Genomic DNA, 21948 nt, shown 5'->3' with positions numbered 1-21948 from the left:
AAGAAAAGTTCTTGCAAATGGAGAGGTTATCCAATTTCACACGAGAAGAAATCATCCTGTTGCCATACTACTATGCCAGGGCCACTTCAACCTGGTCTTACCATCCATGATCCGACTTGCCATACAGTGTTGACAATCTTGAAGTTGTAATCTATTCTATAACAAGGAAAAGTCACCACAAATCTCTTTTCCTAAAGCTTCTGGTTGGTTCAAATTGTGGACAGAAATTTTGTTTTGTAATCTTAATAAACTTGTTATGAATGTTCATTATTTTGAAAGACTGTGTTTTAAAGAAGTATATGGCGATATTGTTGTGTTTTAAAATAATGGGTGTGCATTCTTTCTTTCATTACAGAGTGCCCAAAACATCCTGGGATTTATAAATGAGAATGTGGTGGTGACTGAGTTTAAAGTATGCAAATTATACCACACAATCTCACCTTTACAAAATATGGTCAGTCAGGATAGTTTAGACCTCAGTTAGCTATAGTAAAACAAGACAACTCTGATTTCAAATAACAATGACATCCTAGTAGGACAGTTCAAACGTTAAAGGTCATTTACTAAGCCTTTATTTAAATTTAAATTATGTTTGTGCAGCTATTAATATCTGATACATACAAATATTTGTAGATATTAGTATTAATATCCTTATAAATAAACTATATATGCTCGTATTTATATCTTCTCTACAGCATCTGTAGCTCCTTAATTTATTGTCTAGGAACACTTTTAATTCTATAAATAACTTTATTTTCTGCCAAATACAGAGTTTCTAGATGCCAGGAATCCAGTCACTTAACATAGTTTTACTGTATTTCTTATTCTTTGTCTCTGTTCAGAGTTCTCTGGGGATTCTTACTGGGGAAGATGCCATTAAGGGCTGAGAAACTGTGCAAAAGAACAAGATAATTGTACCTTTTGAAAACTTTTTTGCAAGACCATTTCTATTTTTTTCTTCCTTCAGTTATTCAGTAAGCAGATTTGTGTCACAGCCACCGTAATAGACATATCACAAAGATTATGTAAATCTAGGTTTATTTCTTAATTACCCAAAATTATTGGGAAATAGTAACATTAAGAGATTTTTTTTCTGAAACACATCTGTATCTTTAATATTTCTTTGTAGATATGATATCTCAGATATATAACTTATAGTTGCCTATATTTTCTAAAAATAAGCTTTCTTTCTTTTTTCTTTTTTTCTTGGATATTTTATATACTTACATTTCAAATGTTATCCCTTTCCCAGTCCCCCCTCTTCCATTCTCCTCTCCCTTTTTTTTTTATGAGGATGCTCCCCCTCCCACCAAACTACACCCATCTCAACACCCTGGAATTCTCCTACACTGGAGAATCTAGCTTTCACAGGACCAAGGGCTTCTCCTCCTATTGATGCCAGAAAATGTCATCCTCTGCTACATAGTCAGCTGGAGCCATGCATTCCTCTATGTATACTCTTTGGTTGATGTAGTTCCTGGGAGCACTGGGGGAAAAGGGGGAGGGGGATCTGGTTGGTTGATATTGTTGTTCTTCCTATGGGGTTGCAAACCCCTTCAGCCCCTTCAGTCCTTTCAACAACTCCTCCACTGGGGTCCCAGTGCTCATTCTCTACTCTTTGTCCCCATATTGCCTTTAGACCGGAGCAATTCTGGGTTAAAAGTTTGAGAAGAGTGGGTGGCCTTATCCCACAACAGGCTGCTTTGCCTAACGTCTGGATATGGTCTCTACAGGTTCTCCCTACCGTTGGTTGGGCATTTCAGTTAATATCATCTCTGTTGGGTCCTGGGAACCTCTTGCTTTCCTGGCATCTGGGACTTTCTGGTAGCTACCCCCAGATCCCCATCCCCCATTGCTACATATCTCTTTTCAAATTGATGACCCTCTGTTTATCCTCCCAGTCTCCTCTCATACCTGATCCTGCCTACCTTCTCCCCTTTCCCTTCTTTCTTCCTTCCAAGGCCTCCTACCCTCTACCTTTTGTGAGTATTTTGTTCCCCCTTCAGAGAAGGACTGAAGCATCCGCACCTTGCCAACATCTGATGTCACCTGAGTTTTTGATCTTAGCCATTCTGACTGATATGAGGTGGAATCTTAGGGTTGTTTTGATTTGTATTTCCCTGATGACTAAGGATGTTGAACATTTCTTTAAGTGCTTCTTGGCCATTTAATATTCCACAGTTGAGAATTCTTTGTTGATCACTATTTCCCTTCCTCATCTCCCTTGAGGCTGTCACTAATTCCCCACCATCCAACTTCAGTTCTTCTTTTTCTCTCTTTTCACAAAACAAATGGGAAAAAATAACACACACACACACACACACACACACACCTCATAAAAACACAAAATTAAAAAAACATAGTATACAATCAAAAGGCCAGTAAGATTAAGGAAAAATGTTCACATAAAGCAATATGAAACAAAAATATATCTACAAAAATACCATTCATTTCATTTTATGTTGGCTGTTTACCCTTGGGCCCGGAACCTGTCCTTAGATGTAGTTAATACTCTCACTCATACTCCATTGGAAAAAAATCAATTTTCTTTTGCAAACAGTTGCCATTTAGAGATAGTGTCTGGGTTAGGGGTGGGTGCCTGTGTTCATGGTCCCTTTTTCAGTGCTAGGATATTGTCAGTGTTGGAATTGTACAGGTCTTATGCATACTGACAAATTTATATGTATATAAATCCTGTTGTGTCTCAAAGTTTTTTTTAATTTGTTTAAGCTACTTAGTAAAAAAGAAATATATTAAATTTCTTCAGATGACTTAATTTTTTTATTGCATTGGTAGAAGTTGATGTTTGGTACACTACAATGAGAAATTTAAAAGAATGAAATAATTTTACACAGTGTCTGTTCATGGCTAAACATCTGTCTCATAGATGCTTTGTCTACAAATCGAAAAATAATCTTCTGTGGCAATAATTCTCCAAAACTAACTACTAATGACCAAGGAAACATTATAATTGCAAAAGGCAGCCATTGTGTTGCTCTCACAGAGCTCAATTAATAGGTCACCACAAATTTGTGCAACAAAACAGATAGGGGCTGAACTAAATACAGCTAATCATGTGACCTTAAACTCTAGATGATGGTGCATGCTCATGATAAATATTTGAGCATGAAGACTGAAGCAATATCTAAATGTAATTTATTGTAAAGGTTAGCTTCTTAAGCAGATGACAAGAGGCCAGGGATGTTACTTTATATGATTTCCAGTCATGCTGTATGCCAGAGGAAAAAAAATGGGGGAAGTGGTTTATGAGCATTGAATGAAGAATCCTAAGAATAGTCTGACAGAAATTTCTGTTACGGAGGGGGTGACTAAAAAAGCTACAGTGGAAATTTGCTCTGGAGCTGAAAGCCACATATTTAGTAAAGGAGTTTGCAGAAAAAAATGAGTTGAGAAAAACCCAGGTAGCATATATTTGTGCCTACCCTGTAAAATATAACATCTATAGGTTATATATTATACCAACTCTGGTGATTATTTTTATCTTATTATCTTATTGCTGTTTATAGTATTGAAATTCAGTAGAAGATTTAATAACCATTTGTTCATGGATTTCCTTATTTTAGAATATTCCTAATTGTTCCCTACTTTACTGAAATGAATTCATTGTTTAAGTGAGTTAGCAAGCATGTTATTTTGTGTTGTCATTTTATATTTTTTGTTTTACGCGTTCATTGAAATCCTTTCTAGAGATGCAATTCTTACATCATGAAATTTGTCCATCCAAACTATGATCAATTCTTTATCTATATTTACATTTCTCTATAGACACTTTGGAGTTTTTATGTGAGAAGAGACACTGGGCTTGTGTCCTTTGACAGTGAGCTTTTCAAGATTGTTCCATGTCTTATGTTTATTGATGCTTCACTATCAGGTTGTTTATTACATAGGATATTTGTCAAGGATGCTGCAGTACAGCTGTGAAGCTCAACAACACAATTGCCTATGATGCCCAAGTCCCTGACTTCAATGCGTAGCCCTGAACAAACATTCATGTGTGCCGTTTGTGTACAGCTTTCGTTTAGATATACACCTGCATTTTCTTAGGTAGGCATCCCAGTTTCTTTTCTATTGCAGTGAAAATATACCATGACTTTGACTAAGGCAAGATACAAAAAAAGAGCCCCTAATGGGAGCCTATGGGGACCTGTTTTTACAGTCTCAGAGGGTGTGTACCTGAACAACATGGCATGAATCATAGCATCATGTAGGAATGCATGCTGCTGGAACAGGATCAAAGCTTACATCTGATCTGCAGGCCAAACAGAGGGGGGAAGGAAGAAGGAGAGGTAAAAGGGGAAATAGTAAGACAGAGAGACAGACAGGGACAAAGGCAGAGACAGAGAGCAAGAGAAACTGGGCCTTTTGAAACCTTGAAGCTCACAATCGGTGTCCTACCTTTTCTCATAGCGTCATGCCTCCTAAAGCTTCCTAAAGAGTTCCACCAGCTGTGAAACAGTCAATTATTTGAATCTCTTCAAGTGGTTCTCATTCAAATTACCACAGTATGTGTCTCAGTATAGAGTTTCTATGTTATATAGATATTTTTACGTTTAATGTTTATTTTCCCAGCATGAATTGCTTGTCTTAAAATCTTACAAGACTTCCCCAAATTGATAAATTTTATTGTTTCCTTCAGAATAACTTTCAAAGGTTTTCTCAAAATCATATCTTTAAAGTATTTGTTATGACAATTTTCAAGATAATTTTAATAAATATATGTATATATAGTTATAAACATGTATAACACATATCTGTTAACTATATATGGTAGTAGGTAAGTTTATATGATAAAAGATATATTTGATAACAACCCTATGTATATATCTATAGATATCTGTATGTTTTTATTTTCATGTCTATAATTTTATGGTGCTTAAGTTTCACCTGATAAGTAAGGCAAGCAGAAAATTCTGTGCCATATTCTACAAAAAAATAATGTTACAAAAACCTACATTCCAATCTTCAAGGTGTTATGTGTCTGCCTCCTTGAAGGTTAGAACTGTTAAAAATGAAGTTAATACTTACCAAAAACACTAGCTTTCTGTTTTTATTTAAAATTCCCATTTCTACTTAATGAAATATGAGTTGTAATGATATAGACTATATTTCTGGAACTTGAGTGAAGATGAGTGAACATACATATTTTTAAAGGTGGGATTGTTACATTAGAAAATAAAAAGGCAAAATATTTAGAAAACTCAAATAATGCAAAGTTCACTTGTTGACCTCTTATACACTAAATTTACCACGTTCTTTAATTATGATGCCTTAAAAATAATTCATAATTTCTCATTAGTGATGAACTTTTAGTTTTTTCCAATAATAATTTTAGCTATAATAATAGGCCCCATCTTAAATTTTTCAAATTATGGCCAAATTTATAAAATATTTGTTAAAATATTTACCAAGCAAGCAGTTCTAAGAAGCAACTAGGTCTAATGTACCACTATTGAAGTCCCTGTTGAATGAATAATGACTTGTATTCACACATATGAAATGTGTGACTCTGGACAGATTTTACACATTTTTTTCCCCGTGTAATTCAATTAGAAAGCCAAAATCAGCCACTTGGATACATGCTTGATGTGTGAATTTCTCCCACAGCCAATACACTGATATGTGGAAACAGAAGGGTTTGAGTCAACAACTATAATTTGGAGTGAAAGGGCAGCCATGCCCCACTGAACGGTGGTCAGAGAGGCCAGAGCTGCCCCTCACTACAAGAACGGCAGGGAGCGTGAGCACCTGGGCAGCAGTCTACGTTGTGTGGACTTGGAAATGTGGACATGGAAGCAAAGGCAGCTTTGGAAATAGCCGATGCCATAGCCGCTGTGGTTGCTAAGCTTCCCATCTGTGTTCTGTTGTTTTCCGTTCCAATCTGAACAAATGGGAGGCAGAAGCGAAGCCCTGACTCCTTGGAAGGACAGCATCGATTGCCATCAGCTCAGGTTGTATTTCACTGTCAAGCAGCAGCTTCTGTTTGCTTTCAGTCACATTACAGACGTTTTCTCTTTAAACTTTTGGTTTTCTCTCACCCATTACCTATACGAGAAGCTTTATCACCACCACCACCACCACCACCACAACAACAACCACCACAATAACAGCAAGTGCATTTATTGTGTTAAGAAGAAAACCTGAGTCATGACAAAATATTAGAGAGTCCAATATTATAGAGTATAAGTTCATTATTGTACAGCAAATCTTTAACTTATACTGCTTTCTAGAAAATAAATAACTATTGATTAGTAACTGCCAATTTCTACAACACACACACACACACATGCACATGCACACACACACGCACACACCACTGCTAGGCAAGATTTATCTCGCTTTGTGATTTTGGCCCTTGTTCATACCTCTGGGACTGGTTTACCTTCTAAGGATAATACTTTCAAGTTTTACCCATATTCTTTTATAATTTCTTCTTTAATATTGGACAGTAGTCTGCCATGTGTATATAACATAAGTGGCAGAATTCATCTGTCGATGAGAAATGAGGTTTTTTTCTGCCATCTGGGTATTATGAATATTTCTACAAATATGTAAATGGGATATTTGACAGGTTTTAAGTTTTAAAATATCATGTATTATTCCTCTGTGTGTGTGTGTTATATTTGTATGCATGATGCATATGTCTTCATATATGCCAAACAAGTATCTTGTAACTATATAACTTTGTAAGGAGTTGGTTGTTTCCTTCTCCCTTTACCTGAGTCCAAGAAACATGTCTTAAGGCCTGTGCAACAAGCACCTTTACTCAAGAACTTCTCACTAAATCAAATATAATATGGTGTGTGTTGAGGGGAGGGAGGGAAGGGAGAGGAGGGGGAGGGGGAGGGGGGAGGGAGGGGGAGGGGGAGGGGGGGGGGGGGGGAGGGGGGGGGGGGGGGGGGGGGGGGGGGGGGGGGGGGGGGGGGGGAGGGAGAGGGAGAGGGAGAGGGAGAGAGAGGAGACTCCAGCAAGACAAATCAGAGGCAAGGTGCTTGTTGCCAAACTCGATGACCTCCATCCACACCTGGAACCATGTGAAAGAAGAATAGCAACAACACCTGAACCTAGTCCTCTGCTCTCCACACATGTGCCTTGACACACACACTTTCTTGTCTCACAATTAAATAAATGTTAATATAAAACAGAAATAAATTGAAGAAATTTTAATAGGGACAAAAGGGGTTGCTCAATGGTTACAAGGATATATGTTCAGTTCCTGGCAGCCACATCAGACAACTCACTCTATCTGTAGATCCATCTCCAGAAGACTGAATGCATTAGCCTCTGTAGGCAACATCCACCAGGTATGTGTGTGTGTGTGTGTGTGTGTGTGTGTGTGTGCGTGTGTGTGTGTGTGTGTGTGTTCTAGATGCAGATTCACAAACCTACTGATTAATATTTTTTAAAAAAGAATATTTCAAGATACTGAAATTAATAATAACATAATTCTGCAATGTTCTGCTGTCCATGACTCATCAGATCCGCTTTGAGAAAAAAAAATAAATAAAGACAGAGGCCTCAAATATACTAATCTCAAAATGTATTTAAATTTTTTTCAAAATACAGCTTTTTACTTACCCTTTTGGCATAAATCCAACATAGACATAGATCAAATCAAATGGATCAATGACTTAAAATATAATACTGCATGTCTTAAAATATTTTAGAAGAGCTCAAGAGAAGAATATCTTAACGACATTGATATAAGTGGTGGTTTCATGGATGGGATACCAAAATCATATGCAAAACCCAAAAACAATATGAAAAACCCAAATTGATAGCAGTAAATGATTTGAACAGGCATGTAAAAGATGATATGAAGTGTTGGGTGCATCCCTAGTCATCAGTGTATACTAATGAGGGTCACATGTGTATCGGAATTATTCATCAAACGGGCAAATTAACAAGGGTTGCTATGAATAAGGAGAACATAAGGAGTCCTAGTCAATGCTGTTGGGAATAAAGCATGATTGGCCACTTAAAGAGTATTAAGTAAGGGGTTGGGGATTTAGCTCAGTGGTAGAGCGCAAGGAAGCGCAAGGCCCTGGGTTCGGTCCCAACTCAAAAAAAAAAAAGAAAAAAAAAAGAAAAAAAAGAGTATTAAGTAGGCCTGTCAAATATTAAGGGTACACCTATTGTACAATCTAGTACTTCGCCTTCTCAGCAGCTACTTGTACAGAACTGAAAGCTCCTTCTCCAACCTAAATGTCTCTTCCTTGCGGGTGTGCTGCATGACAGAACCCCAGAAGCATCTTCCATCTTCCTCATGATTTCTCATGATTTCTGCTTATGAATTCTCCCTGTTGCTCTGTAGCACATGTGTCTTCCTGTGGGTCCCCCGAGTAGAGCAGGGACTGAGTCTGAAGCTGTTGGCTGTCTGTGGATCCTGTTCCCCTAGCTGGGCTGACTCGTCTGGCCTCCGTGGGTGAGGATAAACCTACCCTGCAGATGTTGACGTTCCAGAGTTGAGGAATAGCAGGTGAATCTCCACCCTCTCAGAGGAGAAAGGGAGAGAGATTATTGGGAAAAGACTGTATGGGGCAGGGCCAGGAGGAGGTTGGGAGCTACCTAACCAGGACATACTGTGAATTCCCTGACTGACTGACTGAATATAAATACATAAATAAATGGAAAAATTCTCATTGTTGCTGGGAGAAACAATACTACTGCCAACTGTATAAACGACAAAGAAATCCTTTAGAGTTTATTAAAGTAAATAGAAACTATATATATTTGCCTCTCTATGCAAAGCAAAGTTAGGCTTTATGGCTATTTGTAAATAATAGAACACATTGATGTATTGGTAAGTTATAACAAGCTGTCATTTCTGAACTATGTAAAAAGGTGAGGAAGCTGAGGCACCAGACACTGAGGTTAAGGCCCCTGCACACTGTTCGTTACATTACTCATAGACTTTTCTTTGCTCGCACCTGCTATTCCACAAAGATGAGATTGTAGAATGTTTGAGAAAATGATTCGGTCTCCATAAAAACTGAATTACCTAAATTAAGTTTAGATCCTTGAAACAACCTTGTAGAAAGAATGGAAAAATCAAAGAGCTGACAAAATTTCAGTAACACATTTCAACATTTCACACTTTGCAGTGATAAATCCAAAAGAATGGCTTATCAGGACTAGACTTTATTTTCACTTTCTAAGGCAAGTATGTGCCATGGTGATCTTATTTAATAATTGGATTTATTTCAGACTAAATGACTGTGGGTCCATGCAAATTATTTTAATATTATTTTTGAGGTTACCTTGATAGATCCTAAAATTTTGAACGAAGAGTGTATATGGTACACTCTTTATTTGGATAAAACTTTTATTTATTTGGATCAAACTTGCATAGATTGGGGCCAGCTGCCCGAATTGTGTACATCTAAAGCTATCAAATAAGAGCAATAAATAAGAATTCGACATGGCATGAAATTAGCTGGCATGAAAAATGATGGTGATTTTATGCTTTCAGAAAAACAGAGAGAAAATTTCTTATTTCTTCAACATTTATGAAAAGAAGGTACTAGTGAGAATTTTCATCGTGCCAATAATTGAGAGATGCCGGTGAACATAATTATATTGTAGTTGTATACTGTTTCTAATTTGTTGACTTATTTAAAGCCAAAGATACCCAAAACCAATACACATACCACCAGGTCATTGCAGTCAGCTGTGTATCTTCTTGATTGCATTTTATACTACTGGGAGGATAACTCTATATGCACATGACAATTTTTTTCTATTTTGGTGAAGAATTTTTATGCACACAAAGATAACATAGGAAAGGGCCTCAAAAGAAAAGAAAATGGAGCATAATTCACATCTTAACATACAGGTTGATATAAAAACGAAACATTCACCTCTCTAATGACAGATTCAACCATTAATAGGTTGGAACAAGTATTAGCTGATCATGTAGTACTTTTCTTTGGTGTCTTGATGAAGGTTGACATTTTTGACATTAAGGGTTAATTAGTTGCCACTCAGAATGAGGTCACAAATGGCTAATTGCACCTTCAGCTAGGTAATTACTGTCATGTATCAAATTCTCATTCCATGTAATTATACAGGAATCAGGTGCTCTGACTGCTCACCTAGGGATACGTTTGCCTTCCAAGTCCTCTCTGTGGGAATTCCAAAGTTTTACATAGGAGGTAAATTCACTTGCAATTTGGCTTGATGACTGATTGGATATGCAGAAAATTCCATGCCATCCTTTCAAATCTTGATCCTAAGGATGTCATCCAGTGCCACTTTAATATTTCTGGCTTCTCTGATTCTGTAAGTTTGCTGCTGTCAGCTCCCATTTTCCTACTAGAGGTTTAGATATTCATTAAAGTCATCTGGCCTATTCCAAACCTTCATCTTCTTTACCCAAAATAACAGCCAAAGTTTAGCTTATAATCAACATTTACACAGAATGTCTGGTGCCTCTTAAATAAAAAATCTGAGGCGAGGCCCAGGTACATGAAATAAAGATTTCTTCTGCACTGGTTCTGTAAGCACTGGAGCTGACCAATGCCTTAGTTTTGCATCATTGCCCAGATAAAAATTAAGTAGCTGAGGCATTTTACCAGGAGGAAGATATAATAGTTCTGAATTTATGCTTCTGCTCACATCCCTAGAATATACTCCCGGGATATGGTAAGCATGTTTTCTTGCTTCTCGGTAGAAATGGTATTGGTGATTAATTTAGCTGTTTTTATATTCTCTAATCTGAAGCAGCAGTCAATATTATTAGTTGGAAGCATTAGGCTCTACACTAATAGGTGTTATTCCTTCATTAACCAGGGAGTTTAAATATCCCATAGGGAATTGAAATTTAAAGTTTGTAGTTATGCCAATAAGCACTCTCTCTGTGGCTTGAAGTCAAAATATATTGCCTAGATTCAGTTAAGATAGATTGAACTGCATACAAACGAGTAATGCAAAAATTCCAGTGTGTCATATAGGATTTTCATTTTCATTTTGGAATTAGAATATTTTAACTTTAAATTAGAGCAGATGTATAAAATGGAGGGTCAAGCAAACCTTTTGTTGCTGTATGAACACAATTTTGAATATTAAATTATTTATTCTAAGCATAACAATATATAATTTTTTAATTTTCTTTCCATCTATATTCAATGAATCATTTGCAATTTGTCTGTGGCCTCTATGTTAATAGAACTCCATAGAAGATATTGACAGTTTAATAAATATATTCCAAATCTAAGTAGATGGTGGACCTAAATTAAAAACTATCTCTCTTCCTTCTTTCTTTCTCTCTCTCTCATTCACATATTTACTGATGAACACACATAGGTATGTTAGTCTAGATTTTTCTAAAGAAAATGTAAATGTATCGTTCCATTAACTGCTGAATACTAATCCATGATAATCTGTACATGAGATGATACAGACAGAAGATAGCATCAGGGTACAAAATAACCTGTCATAATATAATGCATGATTTTAAAACAACCACAGATAATAATTATGATGATAATAATAATAATAGGAAGAAGAAGAAGAAGAAGAAGAACAACAACAACAACAACGAGAATAATAATAATAATAAGTTATAATCAGTGAGGAATGTTTGGAAATTCTTAATGTAACAAAAGTTTCAGTTTTGGTATATGCTTACTATGCAAAATATGGATTCTATTTTCGATACTAATTGCATTCTATGTATGTCTGCCATACATAGATTTTAAGTTATGTTCTTTGTCTTATCAAACCCATAAAAAATTATTCACAGCCTAGGTACCAGGCCTCTGGTTTTAAACAGAGCACCAAACAAGAATCATGCCCCTGAACTAAAGCTCTTGAGGACAAACACTTTCTAACTAATCTCCACTTTGAAGTAAAACCTCTCATCAACTTCTCCCCAGCTAACAGCACCTCTAAATTACACAGGAAGGGAAACGTGGAAGTTGTTCTTAAGATCCCTGAAGCACACATTTTAGTAGGAGAAACAGACATTACACAATAAATTATTCAATTAATTATTTAAGCACACTTGAAAAAGCACTCCAGAGGAAAGACAAGTGGTAATAAGAGATCACAGAACAGAGATGGGAGATTAGCCTGGGAAAATGTCACCAAGAAAGTAACACCTCACCTGAGAGATGAAGGACAGCTGGAGGAAGGTGGTGTGATCAAAGGAGGAATGGAGTGCAGTGTCACTCTGCAGGAGGAGCTGCAAGGATGGAGGCAGAGTCATGCAATGAGTGGTCACAGAGCAAGGTGACTCTGTCATCGGAATGGCCTTAAGTCAGCTGAAGGCAGGTGCCTATGTTAACAGAGAGAAATAATAGTCTGCACGGTTCTTAAATGGTGATAGGGTTGGAGAGATGTCCCAGTGGGTAAGAGCCTTTGATGATTTGTATGATCACCTGATTTTTAAATACTCAATAGCTCATGTAACTATCTGTTCACGGCCACACTCTTCTGTAGCTCCACTCTGCGGGGCATGGGGAAAGACAGGAGGATTACTGGGGATTGCTGGCTGCCAGCCCAGCTCCACTTAGAACCTCTCCTTGAAGGGAATGAAGGGGAGCATTATAGAGCAGGACCCCAGGAATCCTTTTCCTTCACGTCTGTGTACAGGCATGCACACCTGACCAAGCATACACACACACACACACACACACACACACACACACACACACACACACACACACACAGTAAAAATAAGTAAGTGGCAGAACCGGTTCCTGCACATACCTTGGCGGTCGCTAGTTCTGGCTCTAAGGGCCATTGTAACTAGCGCTAATTCATCTCAGATTAGTATTTCTCCCTGCGGCTCTCTGATAACTCTCTGGTTCCAGCCACCCAGTAAAATCAAGACTCAACAAAGTATAGTGTAACAATCAGATTTGCATGTTAAATTCTCAATCCACAATACATCCACACAATAAACTTACAACCAATTGATAAGGATATAGACCATCCACCTAGATAAGATATAATTGGCTCATCTAGACAACACAAAATCCTGTACACATCCATCCCTTAAGAACAGTCATAACAACCTGTAATATGTGCAAAGGGGAATCTTAACATCCACTGCCATGTTCTCTCTGCTGCCTCCCCTTGCTCTGGCCTCCTCTGCCTCTCTATAACTTTTCTTCTGCCCATCCTTCCTTCTCGTCCAATGACAGGCCTTGTTCTATCCTGTACCTGCCTTCACCTCCATAATGATATATATATGTATATATATATATATATACATATTATATACCACACCCAAAATAATAAATAAATAAATAAATAAATAAATAAATAAATAAATAAATAGCAAATGAATCCAATTATATTGTGGAAGAGTGATCGAAACTCTCCTTTGAAGCTGCTCCTTTAATCCAGATGAACGATAATGGGAGACTGAAAAAAGAAAATGGGACACTGAGAACATGTAAGAGTGCCGTACAAAAGGTTCATTTTCCAGGACATAGTGATTGGTTGGAAACGGAGAAAGGAAAGTATGACACAGTCCTATGAGGTCCTACAAGGTCTGTGCTGTGCAACTGCATTGATCATGGTGCCATTTGTGAGCCATGAAGGGCTGGGGAGGACCTTTCCCATAGCACTAAGCTTAGCAAGGAGAATGTGGAATTTAGTCTGGACATGATTCATTAGACAAAGTTATGGGGCAGACAAGTCAAGACGCAGAAGAAAAAAATAGACAGGTATTCGATTTTCCGACTACTTTAACTATGCTGTTATAGGCTGGTAATGATGAAATTCTTAAGATAATAGGAAAGTATTATCTTTGGGGAAACAAGATGCTTACAATTCTATAAACAGAAATTCAGTTGGCCATTATGATAAGTAAATGTGAAAAACTAGTGTCACTTTACTTTTAAGTTAACATTGTAATTTTTTAAAATCTTTAATATCAGGCCATAATAAAATGTCAATAATTTGAAATACAAGAACTGCAAAATCCAAAGTAAATGATCAATCTAGGATTAGAAGATGCTGCTTTAAATGTCTTCATTGTCTGTGAACATGTGCATGCATGGGTTCAATATGGGATTTTTTATTATTGTTATTATGTCAAAGCTTCAGTATTTTGTGTTCAACAAAGTGAATGGCTGTCAGGGATCATTGTCCCTTTACTTCAACCTCTTTGTCATTGAGCTCACATGGTGTAATTTTTAATTTTGCCAGTTTGGTTTCATTTGTTGAAGTTCTATTACATTTCCAGTTATAATTTCTATTTCTTTATTAAAATTCCACATTTGTCATTATAACAACAGTTTAAATATTTAATCGAAACACCATTTCTTCGCATTTTTTAAGTATATTTATTGTAGACCTCTTGAAATTGTTTATTGCTAAATCAAATATTGGTTTCCAGTCAAATTCACCCTCAATTTATAGTATTTATTTATTAAATTAATTTTTTTTAACTTACTCACTTTACATCCTGCTCACTGTTCTTGTCCCAGTCACTCACTCCCACAATCCTCTTCTCTCCTTCTCCTTTGAACGGAAGGGGGCTCCCTGAAAACCCCGCACCCCTCCACTACAATTCTCTGATAGGCTAGGTGCTTCCTCTCCCACTGAGTCCAGACATGGCAGCCCAGATAAAAGAAAATATTCCGCATACAGGCAGCAGCTTTTGGGATAGCTCCCTTTCTAGTTATTTGGTACCAACATGCAGGCCAAGTTCCACATCTGCTATATATGAGAGAGGAGACCTAGGTCTATCCCTAGTGTGTTCTTTCGTTGGTACTTCAGACTCTGAGAATCCCAAAGGTCCATGACAGTTGACTCTGTTGGTCTTCCTGTGGAGTTCCTATGCCCCTCAAGCCCTGCAATCCTTCTTCCTATTCTTCCAAAGAGTCCTCAACTTCCATCCACTGTTTGGCTGTGGATGTCTGTATCTGTCTGAGTCAGCTGCTGGGTGGATCCTCACGGAGGACACGCTCCTATCTGCAACCATAACAGAGTGTCATTAATAGTGTAAGGTAATGGGTGTTTGCCCATGGGGTGGGTCTCAAGGCTGACCAGTTATTGGTTGGTTAATCCCTCAGTTTCTGTTCCATGCCGTCTCCCTGCATTTCCTGTAGACAGGATACATTCGGAGTTGAAAGTTTTGTGGGCAGGTTGATTTCTCTATTGCTATACTGGGTTTCCTGCCTGGCTATAGGAGGTGGCCTCCTCAGGTTCCGTTTCTCCAATTTAGTGAGTTCAGCTAAGGTCACGCCCATTGATTCTTGGGTACTTCACTTATCTCAGATCTCTGTCTCCTTCTGGTGATAACCCCCAACTCCTCATCCCTGTCAGTTGCAGATTTGTATTCATTCTTGTGGCTATCTGACCATCTTTCCTGTCCTTCCCCACACCTGATCCTGAATCCTCCATTCCCCTCTCCATTTCCTCTCCCTTCCAGTTCCCTCCCTCCATCTGCCTCTGATGACTATTTGATTCCCTTTTCTAAGGGACATTCAAGCTTCCTAGCTTGGGCCTTCCTTCTTGTTTAGCTTCTTTGTGTCTGTGGACTGTAACATGGTACGTGGATTTTATGGTCTATCTCCCTTTATAAGTGAGTACACACTATGTATGTCCTTTTGGGACTGGGTTACCTAACTTGGGTTTTAATAGCTGTATAGTATTCCATTGTGTAGATGTACTACATTTTCCTTATCCATTTTGCAGTTGAGGGGCATCTGGGTTGTTATCAGTTTCTGGCTATTTTGAATAAAGCTGCTATGAACATAGTGAAACAAGTGTCTTTGTGGGATGTTGGAGTATCTTTTTGGTATATTCTCAGGAGTGGTACAGCTAGGTGTTGAGGTAGAACTGTTCCCAATTTTCTGAGATAATGCCAAATTAATTTCCAACGTGTTATACAAGTTGGCACTCCCATCAGCAATGAAGTAGTATTCCCTTTGCTCCACATCCTTGCCAGCATGTGCTATGTCTTGAGTTTTTAATCCTAGCCACTCTATAAGATGGAGTCGCCTAGTTGTTTTGATTTGCATTTCCCTGATTATGAAAGACTTTGAACATTTCTTTAAGTGCTTCTTGGCCATTTGAGATCCCTGTGCTAAGAATTCTGTTTAGTTCTGTATCCATTTTTCAATTATTTTATGTATTTTTATTAATCATTCCATTCATTTACATTTCAAATGATATCCCATTTCCAGGTTACCACTCCACAAGCCCCTATCTGATAACGTCCCTCTCCTCCCTCCCCTTTGCCTCTATAAAGGTGCTCCCTGACCCACTCACCCTCTCTCACCCCACCCCTCCAGGATCCCCCTATGCTGGGACATCAAATCTTCACAGGACCAAGAGGCTCCCTCTGACTGATGTCAAACAAAGTCATTCTCTGCTCCCTATGCGTCTAGAGCCATGGATTCCCTCCTTGTAAACTCCTTAGTTGGTGGTCTAGTTCCTGGGAGCACTAGGTGGTGTGGGCAGCTGATTTTTTTCTTTCTATGGTGTTGTAATACCCCTCAGACCCGCCAGTCCTTCTACCAGCTCCCCAACTAGGGTCCTTGAGCTCAGTTTGATAGTTGGCTAAAAGAATCCACATCTGCATTGGTCAGTTGCTGACTGAACCACCCAAGGAGTATAGATACCAGGTTCCTGTCAGGAAGTGCCTTGTAGCAACTGCAACAGCGCCAGGTTTGGTGTCTGCAAACAGGTTGTTGGTGTCTATTTCTTTGTAAATTTTGGATATTGGCCCTCTATCTAATGTAGGTTTGGTGAAGATCATTTCCCAACCTATGGGCAGCTGATATTTCCTTCTGACAATGACTTTCAGAGAACAGATCACCATCTTTTTAACTGAAGAACAGAAGTTTATATTACCAAATCTCTAGATTTCATTTTATTCCTCTACTTTTTAAGGTTAACTGTACTTGGTTTGCCTTTTGGTTCAAGTGGTAGCCCATAGAATTGGAAATGCTGTTACCAACTACACATCTGATAAAAGGTTAATATCCAAAATATATAAAGAACTAAAAATAATAAACATCAAGAAAAAAATAACCCAATTAAAATTTGTGGCATAACCCTAAACAGGGAATTCGCAAAAACTGAGATTTATTTAAAGACATGTTAGGCATACTTAGTCAAAATGGGTATAGAAATCAAAGATTTCATTTTACATATGTCAGAATGACTAAGATCAATAAAACAAATGACAGCTCATGCTGGAGTAGAGGAAACACTCCTCCAATGTTGATAGTGGTGAAAACTTGTATATTCACTCTGAAAATCACTGTGAAAGTTCCTCAAGAAGGTGGAAATCAGTTTATTTCAAGACCCAGTTGTACCATGCTTGGGCATTTACCCAAGGACTACTCCATTCCACCATGTTCACTGGTAGACTGTTCTTAATATTTTAAATTTAGAAACAATCAGGATTTATTTTAATAGATTTGTGCATATCAATGGAGTATTACTCAGTCATCAAAAATGATGAAATCATGAAATTACAGGTAAATGGACACAACTCAAAAAAAGATCATCCTCAGTGCGTGAATGAGGTTATTCAAATTCAGAAAGATGGTATGCTAGATTGGTCCATAGCAGTTTTCTTACCTGTCCTGATAAGATCTTGAACTTTTTATCCTGTATCTGTTGGTAGGAGACCCAAAATTACTGAGCCTTTGTTAAAAACCTGACAAGTTTTTGTCTGAAGTCAGTAGAGGGAGGAAGAACCTGGCCACCTTGGAAATTTGCCACCTTCATTACTTAACCATGATCCCTCTCCCTACCTGCTTGCTTATTAGGAGTCTATCTAACTCCTACTCTCTCCAAAGGTCATTTGTTTTGAACAAGAGTGATATATAAATACCAGAAATGTTTATTAAAAAATATAGGCAAATTAATCTAAAGTTTCAAATCATCTATAAAATTTAAAAGCTTAAAAATTTTGAGTATATTTTCTTTAACCTATTTTCAGTTCATTGAAATCTGTAAGTTAATTTTTGAATATACATCTTATATTATTTATCTTATACCTATTTATCCAATTTTAACTCACTGTCTTAATATAATTTCAGAATCTTATAAGAGTAAATATATCTATTATTAGTTTTATTTTTGTTCTATTCTGTATATTATGAATTATTTGCTTTTTGTCTTTGTTTCATAAACTAAATATCCTTGTTAGACATTGGTCTCACTTTCCATCTGGGAAATAAATACAAATCTATCTGAGCATTGTAGAATGTTTCATTTCACCTCTTGAAGCAAAATAGGACTTAGGGGAAATTTTCACTCAAGTGCTCTAGCAGCTAAAGAGCAATGACTGAATATAAATTACGTTATAAATTTCCTTCAGATATTTTCTGCCTTCTACACTGTTATATCATAAAAACACTCATTGTTCTTTTCAACTCAACTTCCTTTTTCATACAATGAAAATAATTCTCAGATTCCTGTTAGTGAGTTTTACAATAGAAAGGACAAACTAGTGATAGCCACAATGTTTCATTCTTTGTCTCTGAAGATTCTAAGGTATATGTGTGTGTTTGTTTAAAAAATATCAGTCAATACTTAACCACATCTGCAAGTGTGTTCCAGCAGTTCAAAATTAATAGGAAAACAAGAAAAATATTAATATATGCTTAATAATACATTTTAGCACACTTGTTTTACAAGGAAATGAAATAGAACTACCAATTATGATGAGTACATTTTACAACTACCATGAAGAACTGTGATTGGATATCATACTTCTCAAATGTGAGCATTATGCCCAAACTTAAAAGATAATTTCACAAACAGTATAAAGTTAACTACATTGTGAACACAGTTTGAGCTAGTAAGATAGAGCCAACATGTACTGTAACCTCTCCAAACTATATACTATCATATTGTGAAATTTTGAGCTATTTGGTCTCCTAAATACATAAGATGTTCTCCAAAAAGTGGCTAGACTTACTCTTGTGATTTGGACTTGTCCTATGCCATTCTTGTCCTGGTAAACATTGTGGGCTATGATAGTGTTGAGAAATGCATTGTTCAAAAGTCGCTAGGTTCTAAGGATGGACTCTTCAGTAGTTAGTGCTATTATAATGACCATAGGATTTTTACAGAAGACAGTTTTAGCACCTTGCACACCAATTGCATGAGAAGCCTTCTATCATGTGATACAGCAAGAAAGTTGTCACACAGGGTATGGCCCTATGAGTCTTACAAAATTCTATTAATTGTCAATTACCTTTTCTAAGTTTTTTTGTTAGTTTGCTTGTTTTGTCATTGTTGTTGTTTGGTATAGTAAATGCAAAACAATATCAAGATCAAGTTCTCTTTAGTTAGTGACGGCTCTGAGCAAACTCAACACAAGTGAAGCAGTGTTGAAATGGAGGGAACCCTGTGACAGAAGGTGGAAGAGTAAAACTCAATACAAGGTGCAGCTTTTTGTCAACATACATAAGGGAGGTCCAGGTAGCTGCAATGTCAGAGTAACTGAATAGAGATAGGAGAGAGGAGAGAGAGAGAGAGAGAGAGAGAGAGAGAGAGAGAGAGAGAGAGAGAGAGAGAGAGAGAGAAAGAGAGAGAGAGAGAGAGAGAGAGCGCTACATGGTATTCAGGACAAAAGGGACTTCAATCCCTACATGTAGATGGAGATTCTATTGAGAGTTCTAGGGTTTGCTATTACATTTCCAGGTATGCATGTCCTAGTTTCGATTATTTCGAGTGTGTTGTGAACCTATGTGGAGATAAGAGGCCATGGTTGCTCAGAGCTGCAGCCATGATGGTAACCAGTCAAGATGGATGTGGTTAGGTGATCTGTGTTGCCAACGGTGATCATAGTAATGTTTTTCACACTGGATGGTTATTTCTTAGCTGTGATTAGATCGGTCACCATTCAGACATGTTTGACAAACTTTTAAACTTTTTGCTGGCAGGTGGGGATTGCCATATACCCCTACATGATCTCCAGAATGAATTTAGCTGTGGTCATAATTATCCAAGCTTAATTTTCCCTCTGTCTTCAGTTAGTGTTAGAAAAGCAAAACACATTGAAAGAAAAGCCTCATTTCTCATTCCCTACTGCTTATATAATGCCCATAACAATAATGTATGACATTGCATTTATGTACCTTAGTATCGTTAGACTAAGCTGTTGCCATAGTGATTCAGATGAAGAAAGAATATAGCATGCCAGCTATACATTTCTCATTCAAAAACATTACTTACAGTAAGGAGTTCAAAGCTGTTATTATATTTTCCTATTTCATGACTATCTGTAGTTTTGATACAGTCACAGGTGAACAAAAGTATTGGTCATTTTCTCACACCGTTCTTTACCTTATTTTGATGTGGTTTATAAATCTCTTGATATTACATAGGCTTTAGATGCAGCTCAGTTGATAAGCTTACTCTACCTTGATTCTATCACCAGGAGTCCTGATTTTACCACTCTAGAATGACAAGAATTATAAATGAGAAAGAAGGCATTCTTACCTTATGACCCAGCAGATTTCACTTGCCTCTGGCCTAACTTCTTATTTTTAGATTTACTGGGTAAATTAATGGTTACATATAAGCTCCAGGTAATTATAATCGGAATTCATATCTAAATACTGTGTTGTAGTAAAATTTCTCCTCTGTAGTGTATTGTTTCCAGCAGCATGAACAGACCAGTTTCATACATTAAAGTAAACAGAATCTAACACTGTATGTAACATTCTGACTATTGTTTAGGTAATTTGATTTCACTCTTTTAGCATATTGAGCAATTATTTTCTGGAATAGCAAACAGTACAGCAAAGTTCCTGGGCCTCTGAGACGGGTATCCTGAATTAGAAAACCAATATTTCAGCAATAGCTGCCACCAAAATAGCTTATTTCTTCTTTATTGCACTATTATCTTGGGATTAAATGGGAAGACATAATAGTTCAATGGAATTGTATGAGTTCCATTCATATTTTGCAAATTCTGTTACACAATACTCAGCAAAGATAGTTCCTAAAATCTCCTGACTCCCTGAGGTCATGTGGAGGCAATCTTAACCAACCTACCACATATTCAGAATCAGGGAAGGAGGAGTGTAGATCAAAATAACCTGTCATGTAGGTAAAGAACAAGCCATTTTGTGCTATAAAAATCACCAGTCAGACAAATGTAAGAGGTAGTTTAGACTGAGACCCTCTTTGGTTTGTATTGTGAATGCCCCCTTTTCTGTAATACACTTGACAGCCCAGTTCCAACACCTACATATACTATCCATAAGCACCCTTTCCCAAACAATGCTCTTAGGAACTTTGCAACCCCTCAACCCACCTGCTGTATTGGCTTACATTTACTCTCTTCTTTGAACAACACTATATATTTTGCTACACTTAGAAACAACACAACATAGTTTCTCTTCAAGTGTATTCTCAATACACCTAAATTTGAATAGGTCCATTTTAACTGAACTGGTTTTGGATGTATGCTTAGTATTGTAAACAAGGTCATTTAGGTGAATTCTTATGAATAACCTCTTACTTACAAACGTACCTATGCATAAATGGGCCTGTATCTAATTAAAATAAGATTCATTATGGAAAGTAAATATACTGTAGATAAAATGAAAACAAAACAAAGAACCACTCAAACTGTGGTCCTTAGTAAGGACCTCAGCCTCTCCTCCCTCTAGACTCTATGAATACAGAACCGAGGCCATATCCCAGCATCTTGGAGTGTTCTACCTCCTGGTGTCAGACATGGGTGTTTATCTCTTTATAGCAATGTGTTTTCTGGTGGTCTTAGGTGACTTCTGAAAATGTCTTTTGACCTCAAAGGGGTCATGGCCCACATATTAAGAACTGCTTCTCTATAGTCTTTCATATCTCTTTGTTCTGAATAAAGTTTTCCTGCTTCTTCTATGAATTTGTAAATATTAATTTTCAGTTCTCAAGTCTAATAGTAAGAATATGGAAATACTAGGCCCTGGTCCATCACTACTTATGCTAGTAAAGGCA

Source organism: Rattus rattus, chromosome 12, assembly GCF_011064425.1.
Source record: "Rattus rattus isolate New Zealand chromosome 12, Rrattus_CSIRO_v1, whole genome shotgun sequence".
NCBI classification, from domain to species: Eukaryota; Metazoa; Chordata; class Mammalia; order Rodentia; family Muridae; genus Rattus; species Rattus rattus.
Note: the sequence above shows the minus strand (reverse complement) of the source record.